The sequence below is a fragment of the Sapajus apella genome, unplaced genomic scaffold (genome assembly GCF_009761245.1).
Source record: "Sapajus apella isolate SASKATOON/1434 unplaced genomic scaffold, GSC_monkey_1.0 scaffold113, whole genome shotgun sequence".
In the NCBI taxonomy this organism is placed as follows: domain Eukaryota; kingdom Metazoa; phylum Chordata; class Mammalia; order Primates; family Cebidae; genus Sapajus; species Sapajus apella.
The window spans coordinates 2602298-2619506 of NW_022437053.1; the positions used below are offsets into that span (position 1 = coordinate 2602298).

Below are 17209 nucleotides of genomic sequence, written 5' to 3' on the forward strand. Positions count from 1 at the left end.
TCATGGTTAGAACAGTTTATTCCTAGATGGGTATGTTCCAAAAGCTCGTATTTAGCAGGTTTTAAAGTTTCATGTTCTGTGAATAGAAAATGAGAGAGAAAGGCAGAAAAACAAAAGCAAAAGAAAAATCCTGGAAAAATCTATATAGGATCTAAAAATCATATATAAAAAATTTATATATAATATAAAATCTATATTACTCTGAAGACAATATATTAGTAGGTAGGTGTGAAAGTGGCTTATGTATTTAAATAGGTTGCTGTTATTTTCTTGTGAAATGTTAAGTTGTCTGGCTTTAGTTTGCAAGGATTTAAGAACGCACAGCTTAGTTTTCAGTGACTCCAAGTTAGGAAAAACTGAAACAAATTTAAAAAGTAGGAAATATCATTTTGAAGACTTGTAGCCAAGAAAAATCAGAATTTGCTTCTTCAAACTGGATAAAATAATGAAAATTTAAAAAGACATTAGGCAACATAGAATCTAACAACAGGTGTAATATAGTTTGAAACATATTTTTCTCTCTCTCCAGTTTCCCATTTTTACTAAAGACAAACCATGGTAGGACTGATTTGCCTTATTATACTTGGCTTAATTATTTGTATACAGTGCAGCAAGAATAATTTTTTTACATGGGCTTTTAAATTAGCTTTGATGGAACTTTTTCCGTAGGAGGAATGTCAGAAAAGACTTTTTAAAGCTGATCCCAGCCGTGGCTTTACCATCAGACACTATGAGTTGTGTTAATTTTGTCTCCTTTTGAGGTTCCAGAATAAACTTGGGGCTTCTGGACCTGTCAGAAAGTGACAGTCTTTACTTACCGCAGGTCAGATACCTGTACGTAGACTGTGTAAACAAAATATGAAGCCAGTTTTTCCAAGAGCTTTACTGGCTCCGTAAGTCAAGTCTGATTCCCTAAAGGAAAGCACACCATTCCAGTTAAAGCCTTGGTAAAATAACCAGTTTCTGCAATTATGTCCTATTACAAATGAAAGCAGGTTTGTACTTCACTTATGCAAATAACTGTATTATCATAAGTTAAAAATACAAAGTTTCCAAATTCTGGATAAATGAGGTAGACAAACAAATATGCTCCAAATTTTGTTCACAGGAGTATACTAAATTGTTCAAACTGTCAGTAGGTCAAAAGAAAAGTTTTAAGACTCTGAAAAATAAAATGGAGGATCAGCAAATATTTTAAGCAAAAAGTCAAAAAGATTAGTTCAGTCTATGCAGTTATTTCCTGTTGTGCTTGAGAGTAATGAACATTTTAGTTTTCCATGGGTCCTGAATGTTTTTCCTCTCTTCTGATATCACCAAAGTTATCAGAAAGCTGCATTTCTGATAACTTTATAGGGGTTGTTTTATAATCAGCTATAAAATTATGGGGGTGGTTTTATAATCAGCTATAATTTGATTATAAAACCACCCCTATAAAGAGGACCAAAACAAAAAACAATTGTCTGTGGATGACAAAAAGTTTTAGGGCAGCCATAGTCAAAGACACGGTTGACAAGGAAATTTGTTACCTCTGTGTCACACAAAAATTTTAACATAACAATTATGATTATTGGTGATAATATACACTAAGTTATATCAGAATTATAGGAGCTTCCCATAATTTTGGAACATATACCAATAACATATTTATACAAATATAACCTAAAGAAAACCCAACATCATTTCATATTTGACAATGTTTCCTGTATAATTTTTGTACCAAATAAGCCAAGTTACATTATTTTTTCAACTTCAGTGAACCTAATATCTTAAAGAATTAATTAGTTCAGGAAAACATGTAATTTATTATTTGATTTTGGAAAGTTTGTCAAATATCAAATGTTTTAATCACTTGATATCACAAAACAGGATTACAGGTCATTGCAAAATAAGTCATTCATGTAACTAAAGTGATTACTCAGGGATTTTTTTGAAAGGTGAAAACTTTTATTATTTGAGGGAGAAGACTTAATTTTCCAAACAATAAGCCCTAATAAAAACAGCATGAAGCCAATTAAATTTGTCTTTCAAAATTTTATAAACAATCTATAAAATTTTAATCGTGTCCATAAGCCTTTTCTAACCTTTAATAAGGAGTTGGTTAATTCTTCAAGAAAACCTCGTTAATCTGATGCAGGGGCCCATATGATTGTCTTGCATCAGTGTGCCTTTGATGTTAATGATTAATTTACAGAGAAACTGAACTTATTTTATTTTCCAAAATTGACCCTTAAAATGTATGTACCCACTCCTCCTGCTATATAGTCCCTAGGCCTTGAGGAGTTGAATAACTTTAATTTCTTTCTCTGTGTCTCAGTAATGCAGTTATTTTGATTGTCATCTTCTACAGAGCCTGAGGGTGAGGCTTTAATTGCTGTCAGTGTTTAACAATTTTTAAACCAATATTTAACAAGACTTGTCCTTTTTATCAAAGCCCTGTTGTAACTCAATGTCACAAGGACTTTAAAAACACATACAGGAAGATACGTGGATGTAATAACCTTAATTTTAAAAATATTTATCTTAGAAAATATTTTTTTCTAAGCAAACCAAAGCTTAGTAATAATATGACAACTTGATAATATTGAAGTTTTTTTAAAATCCTCTTATTGTGACTTACATTGACCATTCATGACACGTTTTAACTTTCTGGTTTTTCCTGAATATCATCCTTCTTGAACAACCAGTCATTTTATTTTAGGACTAAATTTTCCATACCAGATCTTTCTCATATAAAATTATTTCTCTTTAAGCTTTCTGACTGCTATAAAACATCTCGTTATTTTTATAACTATTTTTACATCTCCTTTTATTTTCTATTTCCTTTTGCCTTGTTTTATACATAACCTTTAAATAAGCTTTGAATTAGACAAAACTTGTTCATCTTTTTTTAAAAAAAAAAACAAGGACACTCCCATTATTTTTAAAAATAATGTTTTCCTCCAATATATATTTATTGGAAAATACCCAAATAATGAAATATCTATTATTTAATTTTATATAACTTTATATTCTAAATTATGACCAGCTTGTCTACAAGTATTTATCCTATTACATTTACCCGATTATTTTAATTGTTCACCTAGTTTATTTATGAAAACTGTGATAGTCATAATTTAAAGTTATGAAACTGCCATTGCAAAATTATAACTGAGATAGTGAAAAAAGTTTTAACCTAATTGACTCCATCTTGCTCTTAACCTCGAAGCTGTTCTTGTCATTCCTGGGCAGATCCCAAACTAACTTAGGGAGGAACTTGGTTTATAGTTTAGCTTTTAAATAAAGACAATAGCAATCCTTTTCCAAAACAAACCTCCTTATTGCCTGTGGACTAGAGAGTCTAAAGCCACAAGATTAGAAGTTATGGTAATTTTACTAAATTTAAGATGCAGCTCTTTTCATTAAACCAATATCAATGTCTTATTTATTTAAAATGACACAAGCAAAGAGCAATCCTTTTTGGACTGAATTTAGAGTTTTGTAACCCCTGTGCCAAATTTTAACACTTTATAGTATTTGACAGGGATAAGTATGACATTGCTTGATTAATAAATGCAAACAAAAATGTATTCTGGAAATTCTTAAGACATTTCTAATAATTACCAAAAATTTGAAAGCTAGCTTATTTATTAAAGATTTTACTTAAGTTACATGAACTTGATAAAGCATTTGACTAGTCTTCTATTTTTCAGTATCTAAGTGCTTTTATTCTTTAAGCCAATTAATTAGAGCTCTTTTATATATATTCCTAGTAGTGAAACATTGTGTATGTAACACATAAATACATGGAGGTATTAGGCATGCTGATAGAAGTCGATTTTATAAATTCATAAAACTCTTTTTTTTTTTTTTTTGAGACAGAGTCTTGCTCTGTCACCAGGCTGGAGTACAGTGGCACAATCTCGGCTCACTGCAATCTCCACCTCCTGGGTTCAAGCAATTCTTCCGCCTCAGCCTCCCGAGTAGTTGGGACCACAGGCACATGCCATCATGCCTGGCTAATTATTTTGTATTTTTAGTAGAGACAGGGTTTCACCGTGTTGGCCAGGATGGTCTCCATCTCTTGACCTTATGATCCGCCTGCCTCGGCCTCCCAAAGTGCTGGGATTACAGGAGTGAGCCAGCATGCCTGGCCTCATAAAAACCTTTTTTTCCCTATCTTAGACTTTTAGATTCCTGATAACCTGTTTTACAACCATGGGCAGTTGTTAGCAAAATAGCCTTAAATTTTCATATTTAAGGAAGCAACTCAGGTGAAAGTCAAATAGGAAGATTTACGTTATACATTGTGGAGAGAAAAAGTTTGGATTATAGAAATTATAAAGGTCTTTCAAATATATACACATACACACACATGCACACACACACAAAGATCTTATAGCTTTTACTTCAGAACTACTAGCCATGAGATAAATACAAATTTACTGGCTTACAAAAAGAACTTGTTGGATTGAAACAGTGGTTTTTATCTTAATAGAAAAATAACAGCAAAGTTAGAGCAGGCAGAAAAGAAAAAATAGAGAAGATGATGACTTGGGTACTCTATAGTTTAAAAAAAAATAGAGAAAAAGAGGACTTCAGAACTCTATAGTTTGCAAGTTGGCCTTAGGGCTCTTTTTCCTTAATCTAAATGTGCACAAATACCATATTATTCTCATTTTACATAAACTTTGGCAGGTAGAGGTGCCATAAAACCTACCGAGTACCCAAAGGGAGGTCATTCTCTTTGTTTTCTTCTATTTTTCCTCACTTCTTTTTTTCCTAAAAGGAGGAACAGCTTGTGGTCTGGGGTTTTTATATGGTAGATCAATATGTGCTGCTTGTAGGCAGTACTCCACAGTGTGTCACCACTGAGTTGCTTCCACCCTTTTACATGTCTCAGTTTCTCTCTCCCAAGGTTTATGACTTCAGAGAGGGCTCAAAACACTGGGTGATCAGCCATTAGATGTATTTCCTGGACAAACCATTGTTAAAATTAAGTTTTGATGGGGATTTTCCTGCAGGGCAGCTGCAAAGCATGTCAAAGGGGGTAAACCCCCCAGACACTCCTATGAGGCCCCCAGTTACCTAGGGGCACCTTTCAGCTGGGAGGAGGAAAAATACCCTGTTTCATTTGAGCTGAGAAAACTCAGTCTCTGGTTAACATTTGAAAACAACAATTTAGTTCTTCACAAAATTACACACAGACAACCCAAACTAAAATTAAATTTGGGAGGAAAAGCAATAGAGAAGACCCTTTAGAATGCATATCCAAACTAGAATCAGGGTCCTTAAACACAACTTCACATGGGAACAAACGGTGACCAGAAAACCCAACAGTATGATCAGTGAGCACTGACAGGAGATTTGTCAAAGATCAGGGGCATCTCCATTCAGAATCGCCCTCTAGATACCAAAATGTGAACCCAGAAAATCTGAGACAGGTCTCAGTTAATTTAGAAACTTTATTTTGCCAATGTTGAGGACACTCCCATGACATAGCCCCAGGAAGTTCTGACAACATGTGCCCAAGGTGGTTGGGGCACAGCTTAATTTTATACATTTTAGGGAGACATGAGACATCAATCAATATATGTAAGAACTACATTGGTTCCATCCAGAAAGGTGGGGACAATGCAAAGCAAGCCCCACCCCACGCCCATCAGGGGCTTCTAGGTCACAGGTTGATGAGAGACAAATGTTTGCATTCTTTTGAGTTTCTGATAAGTCTTTCCAAATAAGGCAATTGGAATATGCATCTATCTCTGAGCACAGGGATGACTTTGAATATAATGGGAGGCATATTTGCCATGAGCAGTTCCCAGCTTGAAGGGGCCCACAAAATTTTTTTTCAAACAACCACAGTGCAAAACCATTATATTTATGGTTACTTATGTCAAATTAATAGATGAGCATTGTTTTTGCCAAGTATAGCTAGAGCCAGGGTCTTTGGTCTTTAGTACTGTACACAGAGAAATTCAATGCTAACTATAGGTTTAAAAAAACTTCTCATTTACTGTATTACAACCTGGTACTGTTTACCTTAATTTCTCTGCATGCAAAGAGCAATCCTATCTTCCATGCCAACTACTTAGACTGTGACATTTATGTAGAGAAGAAGAGAAACAAATCACTTCCCAAGTTTAAAGGAACTGAAGGTGTTTAGGAAAACAAATAGAGGTGAATGTCTTTATTGGTTTCTCATTCTTGTGTTGATAATTTTGTTCTGCTTTTATAAGTAGAAAGATCTACCTGCATTATTGTATAATATAGGAGATACAAGTGACAAGGTAACTGAGGAAAAGCAGGTTGCCATCCACATCAGGTGGTTACGCTTATTTGTATGTGACATTTACTTCATCTCTTAGTAATTTGGCATATCCTGTCATCCTTGGGCGTATTACAAGATGGTTGTGTTATGTAAAGGCTTCTTTTGGCAGGCAGGAATACAATGAAAGGATTGAAAAACAAGTTCATTCAAATGGCTTCTCTGTGTATATACCATTGTTTCTGTATGGCTCCTATACGTCTGTGACCCACGTCTCAGTGGAGTAATGAAAGCAACACTGCTCAGCCTGCATGGGTGTTGGCAAGAATATTCTCTTCTGTTCTTACCTCTGGACGTGGAGAATAGCTTCATGAAATTCAGCCACCTTGTTCTCTAGACTCTCAGTTCCATCTTCTCAACTCGGGGGTCTTTCAAAATTTATACTGCACACCCTGGAAACTCTCCCAAAGCAAAGCCTGTGGCAACAGTAACCCTCACATCAGTGTTTTGCATCTCTCAGGTATCACTGTCCTTCATTGCTTCAAGTTCATTTTCTTGGAAGCAATTGTTTAATATTTCTTCATTTTTTTGTTTTTCCATGTGATAGCCTGTGATATATATACATAAATAAAGTCATATTTTGATTTTCATTCACATGTCCTGGCTTATGATGCCATAGCCCTTGTTACAGCATTGTGTTATAATGTTAGATGTGTTAGGGCTCAGAATCAGACATCAGGAAACAAAATCTCTGACCTTCTCATGCATTCCTTTCACCTTCTCCAAAGCAGGATTCTTGTCTTAGCTTGCCTTTCTGTTCATAAGTCATAAGACCCTCATTCCAGAGCGGTCCCACCTCTTACTCTAGGTAATAAATGCTGATGTCATGAAGCTTCCATAAAAATTCATGAGGACTGGATTCAGGGAGCTTCTGGAGAACCAAATACATGGAAGTTCCTGGAAGGTGGTGCAAACAGAAGGAGCAAAGAGCTCCATGCTTGCTGTCCCCTACCATTCCCTATGAATCTCTTCATCTGTATCTTTTGCTATATCCTTTATAGTAAATTGTTAAATATAAGTGTTTCCCTGAGTTTTGTGAGCTGCCCAAGAAAATTAAACCTACAGCATAGGTTATGGGAACCCCAACTTGAAGCCAGTGGGTCAAAAGTTCTTGAGTTCCAGACTTGTGACTGGTGGCTGAAGGGATGGGACAGTCTTATAGACTGCCCTATCAACTTGTGGAATCATGTACTATATCCAGGTAGGTAGTGCTGGAATTGATTTGGAGGACACCTAGTTGGTATCAGCTGCAGAATTAGTTGCTCTCTTGGAAGTGGGTAGGAAGCCCCACACAAGTATTCACAGAAGACTTTTGTGTTGATGGTTGTTACTGTGGTGGTGTAAGAGCAAATAAAAAGGATGGTTTGAGTGTTTTATCCAAATATAATATCCAAGACATGCAGGGTTTTTTTGATAGCATCTTGTTTCACTTATCCTGCCATTGCTCAATCATTACTGTATTGGGTCCATATGGTTCTAGTTAACAATATTAACGTGAATAAGAAAAAAATTTAGTCTAACACAGAAAAAGACAAACACATGAATTTTCTTTTGGTATCACTAAATGGAAGATCACAATTGGCCAGTGCACAATGTCTGAAGAAGTCTTGTGGTGGGGAATCCATTATATGTCAATGAATCAAAGATTTAAGAAAGATCTTAAAGAAAGGGTAATATCTCTGTCAATTAACTATCGTACACATTATAAACTTATTGATACTTATAAAGCCTTTTGGGAATTTGAAAGCATAAGTTTTATTTACATAAAAATGAAAACAATATCAATATTCATAGACTGATTCATGTATATCTTGATATTATGTTTGATTTTTCTGAATTAGATTTTGACCCAGAGTCATAGATACATTATGACTGTTGCATGAAAACTTATGCAATAAAGCATTTAATAAAGGGCTGAACCATTGTGATCTTCACATTTCCTGTTGACACCCATTCTATTTTGATTCAGATGATCTTAGCAGAATGTGATAGCAGATTTCAAGATATGTTGCCTCTGTGTAGACAGTTAAAGCCATATTGTGCTTTCTCATAGTTTACAATGATTGTGATAAAACTTGAAAAAGAAACATTTTAAAATGTGTGAAATATAGTAAATAAATAAAAATTGGAAATTTTTATCAAAGGAGCCATATAAACAGGCCTGAAACATGCTGAGCAAGATTTTCTTTTTAGTTTAAGAGGATGAAACCATCTAAAATAGAATGACAAAAGTAGCACAGAGGAGGCAGAAGCAGCAGGGTCCATGAGATGATTTTTCAAAGATTTGAGAATGTGAGGCAGGAAAAGAGGCTGAGGGAAAAGTCAGAGTTCACAACCTGTCCTGAGAATAAAAGAGAGCAAAAAAAAAACCCATTCATTTTAAAGTTCAAATTCTCTTCAAATTGAGAGAGGAAAGGAATTTATTGGGAAGTAAGCAAGAAGTAGTAAGGCTGGTCACATGCTTATTCTGTAACTTTGGAAGTGATCCTGCTGGTTTTTTTGCTCTTTATTCCATTAATATACTATATTTTACTCGTTGTTTTAATGTGTTTTACCAAACTTTTGATGTTGAGATAAATGCCCTCAGTTCTAGTCTGTAGTCCTGTTTTATGTTGCTGACTTGTTTTCATATTATTTTATTGATGATTTTTCCCTCCATAATCATAAGCCACAGTAGTCTGTAATTCTCCTTTCCTAAAATGTGTTTTGTCTAGTTGTAGGTTCAGGGTAAACTGCCTGATGGAATAAACTGGGCAATGATCTCTTCTGTCATTTTTAGTATCTTGGACAAAACGTTTATGAAGGATTATTATTATTTCTTAAAGGCTTGAAATAACTTACCAATGAAGAAACCTTGAACTGGACATCCAATAACCAACAGAAGCTTGGACATGGGTCCTTCCCCAGATGACCCTGTAAGTGAGACCTTTGCCTCAGGCATCATCTACATTGGGTTCCTGATCCAGAGAGACTGTGAGTAATGCATGCATTGCTTTGGCTACAAAGCTATGAAGTAATTTGTTGTTTAGCAAGAAATAAGGAATAAACCTGGTGGTAAGTGTCATGTAGAATCCTGGATTAGGTCATGGAATAAATGACATTAGTGGAAACCTGGTAAAATCTGAACAAGCCTATACTTCAGGTATGAATTATCTTTGCCACTTTCAATACATCTAAAATAATTGAATATAATTTTAAAACATCATTATCTTGCTATTATAAAAACAACACAGACATTAAAAAAAAAAAGCCTTAACTTCAAAGGATGAATGAATGTGTGGGGAGAGAAAGGCAAAGCAGCTTCCCGTATAGTCCCCAACTTCAGCGCAGGAGCACCTGCTTCAGGAAGGCACCATCAAGCTCCAAGAACTCTCTTCTTCCTGTCACACTCTCCATTACCCAGTCACCAGATTCAGTGTCATAGCCATGCCTTTAAACTTATGCCCATTTCTGCTTCACCTGTTTCAGAAAGCCCCATCTGATACCATTTGGCAATGTTTCTGATAACCCCAACAAAGATTTTTTGGAGTATATGCCTTCTGAAAATTACCAGCCAAGATTGACAGATGTAAGTGCCAGGGAATATAAATCATATTTTTGGTTTTTGAGAGCTTATGAATGGTATAGAGCATACAGAGTTTCACTTTTCACATTTTGAAAAGACAAACGTTCCTTCAAGGTTTTGAAAATCTCACTGGTAATTAAGTCATACTCATTGCCCAGACACCATCATGAATTCTTTGGTACCTTATATTCTGTGGACAATTACCTTGAAATTATATTACCAATTATCAAGCCCCAAAGCCACAGAATAGTTACTTTCATGATACCAGGTTACTATGGTACAAAAAAAAAAGTTTATCAACATGTATATTTAGGCCAGCCCTTGCTTACACAGACCTAGAAATGGAATTTTAGTAAGCAGATTTTTAAAGGTGAACGCATATATTTGATTTGGAATGTGAAGAACAGAGCTAGAGAGTACCTGTTAAAAACAGCAAAGTAGCAACATGATATGGCTGGGCGCGGTGGCTCAAGCCTGTAATCCCAGCACTTTGAGAGGCCGAGGCGGGTGGATCACGAGGTCAAGAGATCGAGACCATCCTGGTCAACATGGTGAAACCCCGTCTCTACTAAAAATACAAAAAATTAGCTGGGCATGGGGGTGCATGCCTGTAATCCCAGCTACTCAGGAGGCTGAGGCAGGAGAATTGCCTGAACCCAGGAGGCGGAGGTTGCGGTGAGCCGAGATTGTGCCATTGCACTCCAGCCTGGGTAACAAGAGCGAAACTCCGTCTCAAAAAAAAAAAAAAAAAACATGATATAATATATCTATAACTCATCTTGCTAAGATAAGAAAATTGGACACAGGCTGAAAGATGACTCTCCATGTATGCTGGATAAACAAGGAATCCCACAACAGAGAGGACTGTCCACTTATGTGCCACCCAGCTCCCTGCACAAGACACAGCACTCTGCCAGTTAACAGCACGGTTGTTTATAGGAACCCAGCCTGTAAGCATACAGTAGATATCCACAAAGTCAAGACTCTTGCTTTTATGGTCCATAGTGGTGGGGTATATCCTCTGCTTTACATGTTTACATGCATGGTGTCAGTGCTTCAGTGAGAAAACTAGTTCCTGTAGCCTGGAGACCTGGAGTGAGAGATGCAGCTGACCTGGAACACATTTCTTATCTTTGAGATTAGGATAGTAGATAATTAGTTGCTGTTATTCTGGGCATTTGTAATTCAAGAGACCCTCTCATCCCTTGAAGATCACACTGTACTCCATGAAAAAGGGTGGTCTAATATAAATTTGTTACTTAAAAATAACAAATTATTCATGTCAATTCATTATAACAAGAGTGATTATATGCTAAGTTACTTATTAAACCTTTTTTCATTTCCTTTCCATGCATAAATTGTAGTTATCATGATGTACTCACAAATAGCATTCTTCACCCAAATATTCAGGGGAAATGAGGTAGAGTTTCAGGCCAGTTGGAGACAGAAGTGGATGTAGACAAGGAGGGTCTTATTTCTTAGTGCGAATTGAGGGTCAGTGAACTCTGAGTCCTCTGGTTGAGAGGTAGCAGGTGACAGACTCAAAATTGTATAACATGATGTCACAGGATACAAGTCACAGTGCCGAGCAATGCTTCCTCAAGCACACTCTCTGATAGCATGGGAGATATGATTTCCCAAAACCTGGTAAACTACCTAAACTACCTATGAGGAGATTTTAGACAGGTTGGTCTGGCCACCAGAATTCTCTGAAAGACTTATTGCAAACATTCCATAGTCTTAGACCACATCATGAGGCAAGAACTCACTCCCCTTTCTCCACACTGCATCTTGAAAACAGGATAGAGTTCAGCGGAGACATTGCTCATATGCTTTAGATCAGGACTTGTATCTATCTGCCTGTCTGCCTGCCTGCCTGCCTAGGCTACTACAGGGAAAGGGCAAAGCAAAGGCTTATTGTTACCTTAAGTTAGTGTCCCTGGAATCTGAAATTCTGGGTAGAAATCCTTTCAACATTTCAATTGTAAATTAGATAAGTTTCTTTATTCACTCTGTTCTTTGGGAAACACCAAAGCCATTATTTTTCTTCCAAGTACCTGAAAATATACTTGACCAAAGAAACAACTGAGCAGAGCAAAACATTGTATAAAACCTAAATGCATCTCCATCTGCAGTAACTAATCATAAAGCGATTTGTATGATAATTACCCAAATGATTAAAAAGAAGAATGATTAAGAAGGAAAGGCAATATAAAAATGTTCTGGATTGGCCAGGCACAGTGGCTCACACCTGTAATCCCAGCACTTTGGGAGGCCAAGGTGGCTGGATCACAAGGTCAAGAGATCAAGACCATCCTGGCCAACATGGTGAAAACCTGTCTCTATTAAAAATACAGATATTAGCTGGGCATGCTGGTGTGTGCCTCTATGTAGTCCCAGCTACTTGGGAAGCTGAGGCAGGAGAATTGCTTAAACCTGGTAGGTTGCAGTGAACTGAGATCACGCCACTAAACTCCAGCCTGGTGACAGAGTGAGAATCTGTCTCAAAAAAAAAAAAGAGGAAAAAAGTTCCAAATTGAAGAATTCCTTATGGAATTAAGTTTATAGGGACCATTAGGGCAGGGATTATCAAGATAACAGATTTCTGTGTCTTTAGAGAGCTACCACTCTGGTGCACACTTTCATGTAACTCTTGGCTGCATGCTTTTGACATCCCTCTCTGCCAGCGATTACAAAACAGCCCTGTCCAATGGGCCTTCAGGGATTTCTTCCCAGGATATTTACAAAGTTCTTTCCATGGCGTATTTCTCTATACTGGCAATGGCCTAATGCCTCAGTATTTGACTTGTAACCAGGTTTCCTACTCACATATTTTTTTATTATTCCTATCAAGAGAACCACTCTCTAAGATAACTCTGAATGGGAAAGTTAGGTTCAGGTATATTGGTCAGGAAAGACACAGAGAAGGCAACTCAACAAAATTCATGAAATAACAGAAGCAGTTCATTATTCACAGATCCCAGCAAGAAGAGAGCAGCATTCTTCAGCAAGTCACTGGGAAGTGTAGAGCTGTCCTGGACACACACACTCACATCCAGCAGGTGGGTGGAGCAAAGAGAGAGGCAGAATGAGCAACCAGTGAGCTGAAGCATTTATTAGTATATTAACCATGGTTTTCTAGAGAGAGAGAATGAATGCAATATAGATAGATGGATAGAGAAGAATATATAGAGAGAGAAAAGAGGACTTGTTAGGGGGTTGGCTCACATGATTACGGAAGTTAAGAAGTACCAGGATAGGTTGCTTGCAAGCCAGAGATACACGAACATGGGTAATGTGTGCTATATATGTGAAATGAATGGCAGGAAAGATGCAAGAAGCAGGAGGAAATAATTATCATTGTTTTGTTATTATAAGGTAGTCACATTACCTCAAACGTGATATACTGTTATTTGAAAGGAGACTTGGATTAGTTGTAAGTGTAAATTGCAAAGTCTAGGCCAGGCAGTTGGATGAAGGGCCTCAGTTCCTTGCTGACTGTTAGACTCAGACTTCACTCAGTTTCTACTCATGCTGGCATCTCCCTCATGCATAAGGCTTTATCAAAACCACCAAGCGAGAGAGTTTGCAGCAAGACAGAAATCACAGTTATATGCAGCATAATCCCTCAAATGACATCCCATCACCTTGTAATAGTCTATCAAAGCAATCGGAGTATCTGACTACTCACACAGAGAAAGGACTAGAATACGAGATGTGTACACAAAGATGGGAGGAACATTGCCCACCATCTTGGAATGTACCAGTCATATTAGGTCCTGTCCAATCTGCAACACTTTCCCAGGCTTCACTCATTTTGCATGACCTTGACCTTTGTGAAGAAAACATGGAACATATTTTGTATGATATATTACATTCTTTGTTTGTCTGGAAGTTCATTATAACTTGATGAGAAATATAGATATAAACATAGAATTATCTAAGTATGAAAGCCAGAAACACTGAATATTATTTGCAAATGCAAATTTATAGAAAAACACTAATAAGGAAAAATTTGGGAATAGCAAAAAGAAAATTGAAAATAATAATAAACTTTACCAGGGTAAAAAAGTGATTCAGACATGGGGCATCAACAGTGTTGACAATATTTGTCATATTAAGTTCAACAGTGAATTTTAAAAAGTAAACTTTTTTTTTAAGAATGGTTTTGGATTCACAGAATAGTTAGACGCACAAAGAGTTAATATATACCCAACACACAATGTCCCTCTGATCAAACCATTACATTGGTTGGGACATTATCACAATTAATGGACCAATATTACACATTATCATTCATCAACATCCATAATTAATCAAAGGTCCTCTTTTTCACTTAATGTCCATTTTATGTTCTGGGTTCTCATCCAGCCTCCCAGATCATATTTAGCTGTTCTTTCTCCTTAGGGTTCTTTTGCCAGTTTCTCATACTTACTTTGTTTTGGTGACATTGGGATCTCTTGCCTGGGCTCTCTCTGATGTTTTTTGTCATAATTAGGCTGGCATTGTGGGTTTTGGGGATTAAGACCCCAGAGTAAGTTATATTTCCATGACATTATACCAAAGGTATTTATTACCAACATGCTTTATCACTCTAAATGTTAATTTAATCACCCAGATGAGGTAGTTTAGGTCAGGTTTCTCTATAAAATTAATTATTTTCCCCTTTGTGTTGTGCTTTTTGAAAAATAGTCACTATGCACAGCACATACTTCAGAAGTGGGGAATTATGTTCTACCTGCTTATAGGCAGATTTTATAGAAATACACTTTTTATTTATTTACTATGGACAATTTATCGTTCTCCATCAAATAGTGTATTTATTCAATTATTCATAACATGGATGTTATATCATATATATTTATTTTACTCTGTACTTCTGTTGGTTTATTTTGTTCTAAACTCATTTCCATGTTGGTCACTGGAAGATATTTCAGTTGGTTACTGCATCATTTTAAGTTACCCATACTGTTGCTGTCTGATTTTGTTTGGTTGGTTTGTATTGTTGTTTAGCATTATTTTACTCACTGGCACAACAAGGTACTCCAGATGGAGGTTTAACTGATTCACAGTTCAACTTGTGAGTCATGGGTGGGAAACATCAGGAAACTTACAATCATGGCAGAAGGCACCTCTTCACAGGGTGGCAGGAGAGAGAATAAGTGCCAACAGGCAGAAATGCCAGATGCTTATAAAACCATCAGATCTCATGAGACTCACTCATTATTATGAGAACAGCATGGAGAAACTGCCCCCATGATTCAATTACCTCCCACAGGGTCCCTCCCATGACATGTAGGGATTAGGGGAACTACAGTTCAAGATGAGAGTTGGGTTGAGGACACAGCCAAACCATATCATCCGTATACATATCTGTGTAAAGTTTAGTATGACTTCCTACTCATGGCTACAATAACACATGAATCTAATCTAGTAAATACGTATCTCTTCACCCATTCCCACTACTATAATGTAACCTCCCAGTCTAACAGTGAGACAGTTGCCCTCCTTTATGTAATCAGTGGGTCCTAAATTACAAGAACACTGGTTTCAGAATTGGGAACCCATCTCTCCCAAACATCTGTACCAAGTAAACTACAAAGCCGTGGACAACTCCTTCAGAATTTAGAATCTTCACTTCTTTGGTAAGGCACTTAGGTCAGCCTCTTTTCTCAACTCCCTTTTGTGAGGATTTTTCATAATTTGTTACATATTTACATTATTTTTTCTTCATTGTTTTCTGTGATTTCCCCTTCTATTATATAATGTCTTAAATTTGCATGCATTAAGGTTCACTCTTTATGTTAGTATATCCTGTAGCAATTGAAAAATAGTATCACTTAACTACAATTGCAGTATCTTGTTGAATAATTTCATTTACCTTAAAAAGTTTCCTGAACTTCAGCTAGTCCACCTTTCCCTATCAAGCCCTTAGTGACCATTTATGTTTTTCTTTTCTTCTTTGTCTTCTTTTCTTTTCGTTTTTTTGTTTTTTTTTTTTTTTTTTTTTTTTTTTATTTGGAGACAGAATCTTGCTCTGTTGCCAGGCGCCAAGCTGGAGTGCTGTGGTGCAATCTCAGCTTACTGCAACCTCCGCCTCCTGGTTCAAGCAATTCTCCTGCCTCAGCCTCCCAAGTAGCTGGGACTACAGGCACGGGCCACCAGGCCCAGCTAATTTTTGTATTTTTAGTAGAGATGGGGTTTCACCATATTGGCCAGGATGGTCTTGATCTCTTGACCTCGTGATCTGCCTGCCTTAGCCTCCCAAAGTGCTGGGATTACAGGCATGAGCCACCTTGACCCACCTTCTTTTTTTAAAATAGAGATAGGATCTCACTCTGTCACCCAGGTTGGAGTGCAGTAGCACAATCTTGGCTCAGCTCAACCGTTGCCTCCTGTGCTCAAATTATCCTCCCACCTCAGCCTCTTGAATAGCTGGGACTAGTGGTTCACGCCACCATGACCAGCTAATTTTTGTATTTTTAATAGAGATAAAGTCTCATCATGTTACCCAGGCTGGTCTAGAACTCCTGGACTCAAACAGTCCAGCTGCCTCAGCCTCCCAAAGTAATGTTTTTCTTATCTCTTAATTTCCTCTTTTCTATAATGTACTATAAATGAAATTACACAGCATGTCCTCTTTTCAACCTGGCTTCTTTCACTTAACAATATGACTTTAAGATTGGAGAAGTTTATCTCTTAGTCCTTTAAATTTGCATGTTACTAAAGGCTAAAGGTATTAAGGATATATTCAGTGCTTATTGACATTTGTGTAACTTTTTTGTGGAAATGTCTGTGCACACAATAGGTCCACTTTAAGAAATGTCCCTTTGTATTTTTGAGTTGTAAGAATGTTTTATATAGCCTGGAATGTATACTCCATCATCTATATAGTTTGCTGACATTTCTCTCATTTCTTCAGTTATCATGATGATGTACTTTGAATCACAGAAATATTTGATTCTGGTTACATTCAATTAATTATTTTTTTCCTGTTGCTTGTATTAGTGTTATATGTTAGAAACAATTGTTTCACCCAAGGTGATGAAAATATATGCCTATTTCTATTCTATGGGATTAGTCATTTTAGTTTTACATTTAGGTCTATGATTTATTTATGTCAGTTTTGGATTGGTTTGAGGGAGCAGGCAACTTGCATGTAAATATCCAGTTGACCCAGAAGATTCATGAAAAGTATGTTCTCATTGGAATTAACTTGGCAAGCTTGTAAAAATCACTTTACCGTAACTATAAGGATTAATTTTGGATACTCTATTCCATTTACATATATGTCTATCCTTATACCAATACTACATCTTGATTATTATCAATTTGTAGAA

At 36.5% G+C, this 17209-nt stretch overlaps 1 long non-coding RNA gene across 1 annotated transcript in view; it reads left to right on the forward strand.

Annotated features, from left to right (window-relative positions):
• Window positions 1–17209, forward strand: part of LOC116537736 — a 196714-nt gene that overhangs the window by 50322 nt on the left and 129183 nt on the right. Inside the window, exon 8 of the long non-coding RNA XR_004263296.1 lies at window positions 9130–9219. This is a non-coding gene — a long non-coding RNA (uncharacterized LOC116537736). The remainder of the gene's footprint in view (window positions 1–9129; window positions 9220–17209) is intronic.